This window comes from Sycon ciliatum, chromosome 9, assembly GCF_964019385.1.
Source record: "Sycon ciliatum chromosome 9, ocSycCili1.1, whole genome shotgun sequence".
Classification (NCBI taxonomy): Eukaryota; Metazoa; Porifera; class Calcarea; order Leucosolenida; family Sycettidae; genus Sycon; species Sycon ciliatum.
The window spans coordinates 5,399,777-5,413,762 of NC_088651.1; the positions used below are offsets into that span (position 1 = coordinate 5,399,777).

The 13,986-nt window shown below is 46.5% G+C and overlaps 1 long non-coding RNA gene across 3 annotated transcripts in view; it reads left to right on the forward strand.

Moving 5' to 3' along the window:
- Positions 1-448: 448 nt before the first annotated feature.
- LOC135824964 (uncharacterized) overlaps positions 449-13,986 on the forward strand; it is a 32,963-nt gene continuing 19,425 nt past the window's right edge. Inside the window, exons 1-3 of one of the 3 annotated variants that reach the window (XR_010554990.1) lie at positions 449-625; positions 709-1,034; positions 7,789-7,876. This is a non-coding gene — a long non-coding RNA (uncharacterized LOC135824964). The remainder of the gene's footprint in view (positions 626-708; positions 1,035-7,788; positions 7,877-13,986) is intronic. The other 2 variants (XR_010554989.1, XR_010554988.1) reach the window with 2 other exon arrangements.

The window sequence follows — 13,986 nt, forward strand, 5'->3', positions numbered from 1 at the left end:
CGCGCGGCTGCTACTGCTACTCGTACTGATCGTGTCTGCTACGTATACCTACACTGTTCGCACGCTTCGCGTGCTCAGCACGTGGTGGTGGCTACACGATTCGCACGCTTCGCGTGCTCAGTGCTTCTGTGGCTGCTTCCGCTAGCTACACGATTCGCACGCTTCGCGTGCTCAGATCAGTGCTTCTGCGGCCGCTAGCTACAATTATGTGCTACACAGTTCGCACGCTTCGCGTGCTCAGGGCAGCGCGCGCTGCTCCGCAGCATGGCCTGAGCGTGACACACACACACACACACACACACACACACATACACACACACACGTCACAGGTGCCTCTTCTATAAGTAAAGAAGATAGTCAGTCATGTACTGTCAGTCGTGTATTCTGCCTGTTCATTCTGCATAGTTCAAAAGGCTATCGCACAATCATAGTGTCTGGCTGATCCACCTCCATCACATGTCACGTCGTTTCTTCTAGCTAGGGCCTAGGGATTCACCTTTGTAACTCCCGTTGTCCAACCTTGTTCAATACAATTAATAGTTGTTCCGTTGACTGAACTGTACTCATTCCTGCTGAAAGTTCGTTGTGAACGGATAAGAAAACACATCTTCCGCAGAGCCTGACGGTAAGTTCGGCACCTGACCCCTAGTCCTCTGTCTCAGTATCTAACAGAACGATTCATTTTCCTCCCTTGTTCTTCACCTACAGAAATGAGACAGCCGGAAGTACGACGAATCCAATATCATGGGAGAATTCCCATACGGTTCAAATGGTCGCAAGACACGGGTTCTGCCAACGATGAAGATTGTAGCAAGGAGCACTTTTCCCAGTCACAATGCGTCCTCCAAACTCTTTTAATTATTGGCGATGGCGCCATCGTGAGAATACCGAAGTCAAAGAATGCAACATGCTGTCAAGCAAACAACTCTGTACGCTCACCAGAGAGTGGGCTGAGGCCGAGGTACAACAATGCAAGAGACATCCAAGTACTTAGTTGAACTTTGTATGACACCACTCACCAGTTGACATCAGAGGTAAGTAGTGAGTGACTAAAGCTTGTTAACCTTTTTATTATTCAAAGTATATCCCGGCATAGCTAACAACCATTATGATTGTGAAAAAATTGAGTGGACTAGGATGGAGAGCGAAGGATTAATTACATGAAATAGAAGAAGAAAAAGGACCAAGGAACTACAAGTTACGCTATAAGTATAACCTTCCCCTCCTCATGTTATTTCTGTACCTTAGCACCTTCCAAGTAGTTGGAAGGCTGTTGGAGTGCGCATCCAAGATGTGCTAGAGCTGTTAGCCAGTTAGTTGTAGAACGTCAGTCCCGTCGGTCAGTGCCGTGCAATGTTATCGCATGAGCTGATTGTTTAGTAACTGGTGGTGTTAGTGGACAATATAGCGTACATTGTACTTCCTTGGTTTTTCTTATCTATAAACCTTTTATATTCAAAGTATATCTAGGTATACATGTAGCTAACAACCATTATCATGTAGCTAACAACCATTATGTGAAGCAATTGAGGTATTTACAGTCAACTTCGCTTATAACGACACTCGGCGGGACATCAGAAAAGTGTCCTTATTCGCGAAGTGTCGTTATACCCGAAGTCTCATGATAATTATGTGTCACATGCACAGTTGGATGGGACTTTGCTCTGGGCATGAAAATTCTGTCGTTATTCGCGAATTGTCGTTATATCCGCAGTCGTTATAAGCGAAGTTGACTATACAATGTATGTGTCACAGTTGGATGGGACTTTTCTCTGGGCATGAACATTCTGTCGTTATTCGCGAATTGTCGTTATATCCGCAGTCGTTATAAGCGAAGTTGACTATACAATGTATGTGTCACAGTTGGATGGGACTTTGCTCTGGGCATGAACATTCTGTCGTTATTAGCGAATTGTCGTTATATCCGCAGTCGTTGTTAGCGAAGTTGACTGTACATGTGTTTAGAACTTGAAGAAAGGCTATTTTGTTTGTTTGTATACTTTATTTGAATTCCCTAATCCAAACGAGCACAAATGCTCAATGACAAGGCAGCGAATATGTTATTATGTTACAGGGAAGGAGGGTTGGGGAGAAAATAAGGAGAAAAAAGAGAGAATGGTAGATATTGTGAAAGGAAGAAGGACAAAATGTTCCGAGTTAAATGGTAGATATCTCAATGAGCGAAGCGTTATCAAAACTACAAGTAAGCCAGCGAACGACAGTTCTGTAACCCGCCTAATAAACTAAGTACTTTTTTCAGGCGCGCAATGGACTGTCATTAAAAGAGAAACAGAAAAATAACTAAGTGGTCGAGAGTTTTTTGAAAGTACATTGTACTCGATTATGGAACATAAAAGATGACAACACAACAACAACGCTCACTTGAAGCGAATTGAAGGCGTTAGTGATTAGATCATTTTCTACAGAACTTTTATTATTATTATTATTATTATTATTATTTTGCTTGTTCGCGTTGGCATCAACCTGCATAAAGCATGTATATAGCCTTCGCTTAAGCTGCCATAAAAAAGAAAGCTCATCCTAAGCGAGAGGGCTAGAGGAAAAGATAACGATAACGAGATACAGAATACAAAGAAATACAATGAGTTAAACATACGTATACAGTTCAAAACAAAACAGAGCAGAGCCGAAGTTACTAATCGGAGTGACAAATGACGACAAATTGGCTGCATCCCTGTATCCCTTCCTTTTTGAAAATGTATTTAACCAATAAAATACGGTTTCAGGTAGAATATGAATACATCAGCCGGTAAGTTCACCCACACAGTATCACATTCATCTGCCGCTACCTTTCTCGATAAAATAAGGCTCGGAAATTTTAAAACATGAATGCCGACGCACTTGGCCCTTCTGTTCATGTCTTGCCCCGCTTTAGTAATGGTTCAAGAATCCGCCCAGTCCACATTCCCTCCACGTATCTCTTTCTTCCAGTTTCATCTTCCTTTCTGATCTGTTTTACTTTCCCTTTCCGTTCGTCCCTCTTGATATTTGTACTTAGTACTGTTAAGTAGCCCTTTCCCAAAGACGCCCCCGCCCCACTTTTTCGCAACTTTTTTGTTGTTTTGGAAGAAATCGCAATTTTTGCAAACTTTCTTCATTTCACAACCACTTCGCAACTTTTCCGCAAACGGGAGCAGAGAAGCGCCCTGAAGGAGACCATTGAAGTAACCGTGAGGCTCCACTCCAACAAAAAGCGCTGAAACATTGCATCAAATTATCATAACAAGTGTACTTGCCGAAGTACATGTAAATCATAGTACAATCACTACAATGGATGTGGTAGCGCTGAGAAATGCCCCTACATGTCATGAATGCTGTGCGAAAGTAAGACAAAAAAGGTAAAAAAATTATTCCAAGTGACTTCGACTCTTAGTCTGATCTGTTCCTTTCCCTAGTATAGGCTATAGTGTAGGTTATGTAGTAGCTAACAATGTCATGTTTTACTCTGTGAACACACAGGTATGCATTCATGTATGCATACTTCAAAGCCGGTATCTTACTCCTTCCTTCAAAGCACGCATGACTCACTAAAGCAGTGTGGTCTACGTGTATTTCTGCTCCTTTTGGCATCATTGTTTGCAAAAGTGACTCGCTCATTTCGAGTTGCGCACCTTGTTGAGCTTTTTCTGAAAATATGGATGCGATTTCAGCAACTAACGACTTACGTACGTTACTAAAGAGGTTCTGCATAACGAATTTCGTCTCTGCTGATGACGGAAATGTGACGAAATTTGAGGCGCGAAAATTCAAACGCCAATAGGTTCTGCAGGACGAAACTTTGCTGCGCAATTTTCGCTGCTTTTCCAATGCTGCTTTTCTACTTGGTTTTTTCTGACTTGTGTTTCCGGAGCGAAAGCACTTTACTTTACTTGTTTGAGTCGTGAAGTGGTGTCCGTGGCGTGGCCGTGCACGCGTAGGTGTAGGAGATGTCGGTGGATATAGAAGATGATTACGAGGAGTTGTTGTGTTGTTTCCTGCTACTGGAATTCGATGACGGAGACCTCGAGCAGGATGAATTGTTGTTTCTGGTCACTGGAATTCATTATGCAGCTGCTCGAGGTATGCTTATCGGTCATCAAATTGTGCCCATGCGTCTGGATATCGCAAGTCTGGATGATGAGACGTGCATCAGGCGCTTCCGCTTTACTGGGCAGCAGCTGAAAGACCTATACTTTGCGCTGCAGGTGCCGCAGAACTATAGATCTCCAGTTTGCCGGACCAACTGGAGTGGCATGGAGGGTTTGCTGGTTCTTCTCCGACGGCTGTGTTATCCCAGCCGGTTATCTGACCTCTGTGATGATTTTGGGCGTTCAAAGCCTGTGCTATCGCTGATTTTCAATACAATGCTGATGTGGATGTGGCGGAGATGGGCCACCTGCTCAAAGATCCATTCACACAAGGATTCTTCAGCGCAGAGAGAGTTGCCACGTACTCCACAAAAATCACGGAGAAAGTCGGCCCCGATCTCCATGTGTGGGGTTTTATTGATGGGACCGCGAGGCCAATATGCCGTCCTGTCAGAGACCAGCAGCAATTTTACAACGGGCACAAACGAGTGCATGCCCTGAAGTACCAAGCAGTGGTCACACCTGACGGCATAATCGCACATCTCTTTGGTCCCGTGGAGGGGAGGAGGCATGATGCTGGTGTCTTGGCAGAGAGTGGACTCCTGCAGCAGTTGGCCGCACATATGGACGACCCACATGGAGTGCCGTATGCGCTGTATGGAGACACGGCATACCCATTGTCGCCGTATCTGCAGAAGGCTTTCCAGGGTGCAGCACTGACAGCCGCACAGCGTGATTTCAACACGCGGTTCAGCAACGTGAGAATAGCAGTGGAGTGGGCCTTTGGAGAAATTTCTACACTCTGGGCCTATATCGACATGAAAAAACAGCAGAAGATGTTGCTTCAGCCAGTGGCTCTCTACTACTATGTCGCTACACTTTTCACATATCTGCATACTATGGGAACAAAACCAGCAAGTTCTTCGGAGTCGGCCCTCCCAGTTTGAACGAGTATTTGCAATGATGAGCTACTCAACCAGCGGACAGAACTGTTTCGTCCTTTTCGTCCCAGTATGAGCTATATATAAATCATTCACTGTATGATTACACTGTAGTACTTGTAGTTTATCCAAACAAAACACACACACACACACAATGTGTAAGTGTGCTGCTATGTGAATACATTATGGAACTTCTGAATGTACCAGTGAACACTATCTGGTAAAGCTGCTGCCTGAATGTACCTGTCGAGAGCATGCCAAGCTCCAGCGCAACTTTTTCCATGGCATTCGACCCACGGACGAAAGGATGCGGGTGAGAGCGCAGCTGCCGAAGCAGGATGAGGTCCATCTCCATAGTGTATTGGAGGCGCTGGCATTCCGCCGTGCTGGATAGAGTACGTCCATCACCTGAGGCTGAAGTGTCACTTGGTGTACTTGAGATGGGAGCAGGGAGTAGTAAAATACATATGGGAGTAGTAAAATATGTATTTTACTACTCCCTGGATGGGAGTGACTGGAACTGGCGCTTGCACGACGGGAGTCTGCAGCGGATCCACACCATCATCTTCCATCGCCATACGCCGTCCAAGACCTTCCATCGTAAGCTGAAGCTACCACACTGAACGACGTGCCACGGAGATAGAAACTAAAATCGACTCAGATCAAAGCAAGTCTGTACGTAGAAAGGGTATCCGGAGTGAAGCAAAAGGGCAACGAAAAATTTGTTCGCTGAACATTCGAGTTTCGCGCCCACTTCGACGAACATTCGTCCACTTTTTCGCTGCGTGCTCACAGTGACGAAAAAATGCAACGAAATTCGTTATGCAGAACCTCTTTACTGTCACTTGTTGTGGCACGGTTACGAAATGCATAGGTAAATAGTGGCGATTTTTGTAGCATCTTTGGGAAAGGGCTAGCCTAGCGCCTGGTGTGTTGCTGTGTGTAATTGTGCTAGGCGGAATGATTCGAAGCGTAGACCCGGGTGCTCGAATCAGAAACGATTTGACAGGTGTGCAATTTCTCATCTGTAAATCTCAACAATGTCAGAATATACTTTTGGAGAGGCGATGGAACAGGGAAGAGAGTCTGGCTTGACCCACCTAGCAGGAATTCAGAACCTGGGTACCGGGTGCGCTACAACACAAGCTACAGCACGCAGTAAAATAGTCGTATTTCCTTCGGATTTTTTACTTGAAAATTGGGTGCTTGAATCAGAAACAGCAAACTCGTCAGATCGTCTCCGATTCAAGCACACGGGTCTACCATCGTCTACGCTTGGTATGGCAGTTGAGGGCAGAGACTGCCAGGGAGTAGTAACTAATTACTTACTACTTCGTTTTTGAGAGCAAGATGGTCAGTGGAGCCGCAGATTCAGCAGGTCTTTGGCAGCACCGTACCGTGGACCCACATCCTCGAATCAAGGACCCAACAAAAAGTGGGTTGCGAGTATTTCAAAAACCGTTTACCGGGCAGAGCTGAAATTTGGCATACCGTTAGCCGTATGTTGATGGTATTTGTGAAAACTAAACGAAATCGGAATAAGTTTAGGTACAATTTCAGGCTGTTTCTGTTTTGGTACTCTGTATCTCATTCGAGCACCCGGGTCTACGTGCTAACTGCTGGCGGGTGTGAGTGGTGGCGGACCCTCACTCAGTACACAGTGAGTGCGTTCGATTACACGCGCGAATCGATTCACGAATCGATTCATGAACCGATTCGCGCTATTCACATCACCCCATGTGAATAGAGGGAATGGATTCCGAATCGATTCCAGGGCTCATGACATGAAATCGAACGACTTGAATGCATGCGAATGGATTCATGAATCGATTCAAGTGTGTAATCGAACGCACTCACTCTACCTACAATGTAGGCCCATGCCTGTCATGTCATCATTCATGCATGATTGTCCCGCGACTGTGCTCGTGTCGAGCCAAGACTTGTATAGTAGAGCTGAGACGTGTTAGCCTGTTAGGGTTGCGAAGCTCGAGAAAGTAGTTAGGCGCTAATCTCGAACTGCCTGGCGCAAGAAGGTTGCAGGACGCTTCTCGCCCGTATTCTGGCGCGCGCTTTCTGTCGCTTTCTATTCTCTCTGTCACTTTCTCCGTCTCATTTTCTCTCTTTCTACGTTCATTGCCAGGCTGGCTTCCCCGTTGTTCTAAAGAGTTCGAAGTAATAAGTTTTGAAACGGCAAGCCAGCAGAGAAACCAAGCACTATGTCTAGTCTGCTTGGTATGGCTTGCCTGCATGCTTCCGTTCTCTGAATGCTTCCTGGGAAAGGTGTAATACAAGTATTGCTTCGTAGAGCTGGAGAAGACGTTTTCGTTTGTTATCAGTGGAGTCCCGCTTTAGAAGCTCGGCGCCTTCGGTGGTGTAGAGCAATGGAAATAAGGAAATAATTATGGTGAGGGAAAGGTTTTCGTTTCTTGTCAGTGGAATGCCGTGAATATACCTAGATGCTCAGCGCCTTCGGTGGTGTAGGACAATGGAGATACGGTAAGGGTCAGTGTGTACTTGCATGGTCTTGACGGTACACTTTCTAAAGTAATATTATTAGTTGTGTGAGTGTGGAGGAGAGTAGGGGAGGGAGTGGGCGAGACAGAGAGACATTAGTACTATCCATGTTGTGTGTGTGTGCGTGCGTGTGTGTGTGTGCGTGTGTGTGTGTGTGCGTGCGTGTGTGTGTGTGCGTGCGTGTGTGTGTGTGTATACTATTATGGTGTACGTGTGTGTGCGTTGGTGTGTGTTTGTGTGTTCAGTCTCACTATCCAGGAGGATGAGGGTGGGCTGACTCAACAGAAGACACTGTCGTCACAATGCGCCTAGGCCAGTTCTTTCTCAGTGAAGGTTAGTGGTGCGCTAATGTACTGTGTATGGTACGCGAAATGTTACTAAAAGCGCTACTAGAATTTCATTCTAATTAACCCTTTGCCGGTCTAACTCAATGTATGTGAGGGGTGGTCACGCAAATACATGTACACACAACCAGCAATAACTCAAGAACCATGTGATGTAGGTATGGGTAAACCATATATTTTCAAAATCTGTGTGCCTGAACGCGTCCAGAAAATTCAAATATGACTAGGTCCAGGCAAGGATAGGGCCCATGGTAGCCCTTCAAGTCGAGAGAAAATACAATTGCGAATGAAATACACGAATATCACAGCACGAAAGGCATACCAAGTTCGTGATGGAGCTGAAGTCGTACGATAAACAATCAGGTAAGGGCTACGTCTTTACAAGAAATGTAGGCTCTCTACAATACCGCCATTGAACACCAACACCTCGCCATCGGCGATACGCCAGCAGCAGCAATTCCCATTGCACGATATCGCAGTTTCGGTTTGTTCATCTCAGCGCTGCTCGCGTCAGATTCACTCTCACTCAGATGAGTACTCAGGCGCGAGCTTACGCATGCCGTGATTCTCACGGCCAGGCGAATCAGCTGATCGCACCTGACGAGTCCTTGTGACAGTCGCTGTCGCCGTGTCGGCAGCAAGAAGGCTTCCTCTCTGTTTGGAGAATTTTGTTTCTTCATTCGTGGACGATATATTTTTGAACTAGCAGGACTCAACGGAACTCTTTTTCTCAACACACTACACTGCAAGACCTCCCGGGACATCCAGCCTGGACTGGTGATGTTACTGCTCTCAGAGCGCTTGTCAAACACGGCCCCAAGAGATGCACTCGCATTCTTGAAATGCGCGCATGGCGGATGGTCGTCTTTTCCAATTTCAACAAACTTCAGTCGATCGATACGGCAAAAATTTGTATGGTAAGCATGGTTGTTTTGCACATCGTCAGAAAGCCTTGGACCTCAGCTACGCGTAGAGCGCCATTTTAGCTGTCTCCTAGCAACAAGACCCCCAAAAAATGAGGGCCAAACGTACGCTTATGCTTATGCTACGCTTATGGTAGACCGGTAAAGGGTTAAAGCAAGGATGAACGAGATTGGCCGATATGTCGTAGGCTTTTCGACGCTGAGTTGACTGGTTTTTGTGACATTTGCATATGAATCCCCATCTAATAGGGCACAGTCACCTGGTTTCAGTGGTAGTGCGCGAGTTCTATTGGGAATAAAAGAGGAAGGGAGCGTCTCGGCTTCCTCCGACCAAGACCATTCGATTCAGCACCCTGAAGACTACAAGTACGAGTAGCAAAAAATTGATCCTAGACCATACAGACCACCTTCGCCCAAGATATACAATATGCCGGCACATACACTGCTGCAAAATGGATGTCTCAATATTATCAACCCAAATCTTGGGTACAAGGAGCTTAGGGCCAGCAGAAGAGGATTATGTATAGAGATGTTCGCCAGTTATAAGAGACCAGCCGTACAGCAACAATAACTTCACCAATTCGCGAAATGCGGATTTCTGCAATTCCGGTTCAACATAATACTATTAATAGGGACGTCAGAGCAGGTGCGGCACTGCGGCCAAAGCTGCAACAACAGTTATATCTTGTGGTTTTGAAGCAATGAAATATGGGCTCTTTGTGCCCAATTTTCCAAACGTTTCCCCGGGGAGGGCCCCAGACATCCACCTCTTCAGGTCGCACCAATCTCGAATACCTCCTGACGTCGCAGCAAACCAAAGAGGCTTTGAACACAAAACAGCAGGAATGGTTATAAAGATGATCTTGGGGATGGTGTGAGATGTTAACGGTGATAATTTCCTGAATATTGCAAACCATAGAAAATGCAGTGTGCTGGAAAAGTAGAATCGACCGTACCACATCAGAACAATATTCTTTGTTGAGCATCTTCTCCCTTATGAGAAAGATATACAACTAATGAAGAGTGTTAGCACCTTGGAAATGTTCCTTAACAGTTAGATGCACCTAGATACAAGGTTCATCAGTTTATGATGAACAGAGTCGGAGATAGGCTGTACCAAAGGAACACCAGTTGGCGAAAATTAGCTACAATTATAAATTTTATGCCCGTAGCTATGCAGAAGACGTTACTTCAGTAACGTCTGGCGCTAGCCAGGGTCCACACAGCTTTAATTTGGTGTTTGTGTGTTTGTGTCACGCCTGGAGCTACCGTATCTGTCCCGTATCTGTGATTTGGTATTTGTTTGTTTGTGTGTGTGTTTGTATCACGCCTGCAGCTACCGTATCTGTCCCGTATCTGTGAGTTGGTGTTTGTTTGTGTGTTTGTGTCACGCCTGGAGCTACCGTATCTGTCCCGTATCTGTGACTACAAAGGTTCTACAGGATTGTACATTACAGCTGGCCACAAACAGCTGGCCACAATATTCGTCGTATTATGTATACGATTCCCTGATGTAGAGGGAAATTTGGAAAGAAAATTAATAGGGAGACGAGGAGGAAATAAAATTAGAATGGACGCTAGTTGCGGAATAGGTGATAGGATGCGTCAGCAAAAACATCCTTTGGAAGAGAGATCCTTTGGAAGAGATCCTGTCGTCTCCAAAATAAGTGTGAACGGGCGATTCAGCGCCGGTCACAGAAAACGTCGGAAGAGAGATCCCGTCGAGTCCAGAACGCCCGTGATCGGCAGAGTCAGCGCCGGTCCCAGGAAACGTCAGGACAGACGCAGAATCGACTCCAAAATAAGCGTGAACCGGCGGTTCAGCGCCGGTCACAGGAAACGTCGGAAGAGAGATCCCGTCGAGTCCAGAACGCCCGTGATCGGCAGAGTCAGTGCCGGTCCCAGGAAACGTCAGGACAGACGCAGAATCGACTCCAAAATAAGCGTGAACGGGCGATTCAGCGCCGGTCACAGGAAACGTCGGAAGAGAGATCCCTTCGAGGCCAGAACGCCCGTGATCGGCAGAGTCAGCGCCGGTCACAGGAAACGTCAGGACAGACATCAGGACATTTTTTGCCTAGCTCATCGTACATGTTACTAGAACTGATGGAAATGTTTTTTTCCGTTGATTGGCTACATCACTGTATTGCAAAAACGTTTCAATCAGTTTGAATATGAGTTAGGCAAAAGTATTTGCAGAATTTATTGCGGATTGTTATTTTTCTCTCACTTCATCCGCTTTTGGTTTGCTCCTTCTTTTCCGTTTTATCTCCTTAAAATCGGATTTTCTGGCCTTTTTACATTAAAAGCATAGCGTAGGGCCCTGAGCTTCCAAGCTCTCTCGTAGTACCTAAAAACCTCCAGCTGCATATGTGCCGCCTTCGGTTCCCTGTGCTCTGTCAGCAAATCCCTCCCTCCTTGCACGGCTTTCTTCCTGGATGATTTCTTCTCCTCGGAAGACTTGGTGAAAGCCGAGTGAGTAGCATTTCACTTCTAGACGACCTAACTTGCAAAACGCGGATTTATCGTAAACGAGTCCATCAGGGGATGCACCAATATGCTGACTGTTAGTATGCAACACAATACCACACTGACGCGTCTGTACCGGGTGCTGTGCAGCTGCTTTCATCTTGCAGTAGTCATCAATAGCTTGTTGCTCGTGATCAATGCCGTGCTTGATCACAGGTAGATGGTGTAAATAAATAAAAATTAAATTAAAATAAAATAAATTTCACGGTTCGCGTGAGACTCGGCTGGAAGCCGCGTTTTCCGCATCCGTCATGGGAACGCCACCACCCTCTAGGATCAAAGGCGCAGATGCAGCGCCTAAACGGTGGGAGGTGAGTAGATCAGACCCACCACCAAGTGGTCAAAGACCGAAATCCCATTGGCTGCATTCATGTGAGGTGGATCAAATAGGCTCTTCAAAAGGTTGTCCTGATCAGAACCAGAGAAATGAGCAACCCCGTGGACATTTGAAGCAGTCACTGTGTAACGGTGTCGGTGGTCTACCCGCTCAGAACAAGACGTCTGGTCCCGTGTTCTGGCCTCAGTGCACGGCGGTTCTAGTGCGGCCGCTTATCACAATAGCGGCCAAAAATCAGGATCTGCGAAAACCTTGCTACGTCGCAAATCACTATGGAAACTCCCAGAGCACGCGACGCGTCGAGGAACCTTTTCAGTCATTTCTGTACTTGTTGGGCTTTTGTCGCTGAGTGACTGATTTTTAGTAGATTATTTGATCGAAAGAAATTCTAATTCTTCATAATGTTCTCCGTTATGTGTTATGTCTAGACACATTCTGGTTACATTTATAGCTATGGACAGGTGTGGGCAACTAACCCTAGCGGTTCCGCCGGCCTGGGCTCCGGAGGATAACCTAAATTACGAACAAAAACGATTCAAAGGATCAGAAACACTGATTCAGTTATTGAAAGTTATAATAGGTATATTTACGCTTCCCTTTCCACTTCTCAAGCGTTTTTTTCTTTGGCCGGAGTATCATACAGTTGTAGTGGGGCAATTTTGTCGTCAGACACTGCGTGACCAGAACGAGGAACCGATCGACATCATGGTTCATGTTCTCAAGGGATGAGCGGAGCTGCTTGAATTTCCTGTGGTTACTTTCTCCACCTTGCTCACCGAGGAGGCCATGGGAGACGCCGAATCGTCGCACGCAGGGAATTGTGTGACATTTCCAGCGGGTGTAGCTTAAGTGTGATGACTTCCCGAGACGTTATGCCATGTCATGCCTCACCATTGCCATGAACTCGGGAATCTGCTTCTCCAAGGATTCCAGGACGTCATCATCTGCCGCTTCGTACTCGAAGAATACTGCTTGACAACTAGCATACGCTGCAAACAGCTTGCTATAGCGTAACTGCAGCTCATGAGCCTCCTGGAGTATGCTGGTCTTGTCTGGCGACAGAGAGTCTGACAGATATGACTGGACTGTGGCTACTGGAGCAGAGGTGAGCTCGTCAATAACGGTCTGCTGCAGTGCCCTGTGGATGTGGTTGCCGATGAAGGCACAAGAGTGGTATGCCTGCCGCTCAATGCGATGCTTGACGAGTACTGTCTCGAAGCGGGACACACATGGACCACTCTCCACGGAGGCAGTTGATAATAGGGAGGTTTAGTCCCACGTAATCCGTGGGTACTTTACGTGTGTGTACCACGTGATACTCAGTGACCCACGTACAGACGTTTTCTGATTTACGACATACCGTGTATAGAGGCTCACCCACGTTCCGCCAAAACGTGGGTGAAAATTAGAATGGAGCGCATTGTGCGAGCTGTGACGGTGCTCAGCTGAAGAATTTCCGAAGCACGAAATAAAAATATTGGATGAGCTTCTTAGGCCTGGGTAGCTTCGTCTTTGACCAGGTTTAGGCCTTTCGCTTCATGATTTTGTTTGTTCCATGTGACTAAACACAACATTGGAACGTGGGTGCCCTTCATCCACTTTACGTGGATCACCCACGTATGCGTTTCTGTTACGTGGGAACTAAACCTCCCTAATGACTGTTGCAGAGTAGCAATCTCTTCCTGGAGTTTCTGTGCTGACTCTTTCAGCTGCACCCAGTGAGACTGTGCTGCTGCAACTGCATCGATTGCAGCCTGCCCCCCCCCCCCCTCCCGGCAGTGTAGCATGACAAAGTACAAATGCTGTTGTACATTACTAATGTCCTGCTTTTGCTCTACGAGCTCGGTCCGGGCTTCCCGCAGACGACGATTCTCCTTGGAAACAGGTACAAAAGACTCGACGGTTGCTGAACATCAGCGCTTAATGTTGCAAGCGCCAGATCCAGCTTCTCTGCATCCTTCAGCATGGCCTCATACAACCATGGAATTATCCCCAGGTCCAGATGCAGCATAGGAATGCAGATATTTTCTAATTCGATTTCAAACACTGCTGGTCTAGTAACGTTGTGTTTCTTGGCTCTTGATAATCTGCTTCCATCCACCTAAAACACTTATAGGTTGTTGTTGAGAGTATGCAGTGTGCATGGTGGCTGAATGCTTGCAGTGAGGCTGTGCTGGAGGTCGGCCTTGGTGGCTTGAGAGAACGAGCACGAATATCTTCCTGCTGCACCGGACAGGTGACGGCGTTGTAGCTAAGTTGGCCGGTGTGGTCCTTGGCACAGAAGACGACACACGGGACTGTGTGTTTACA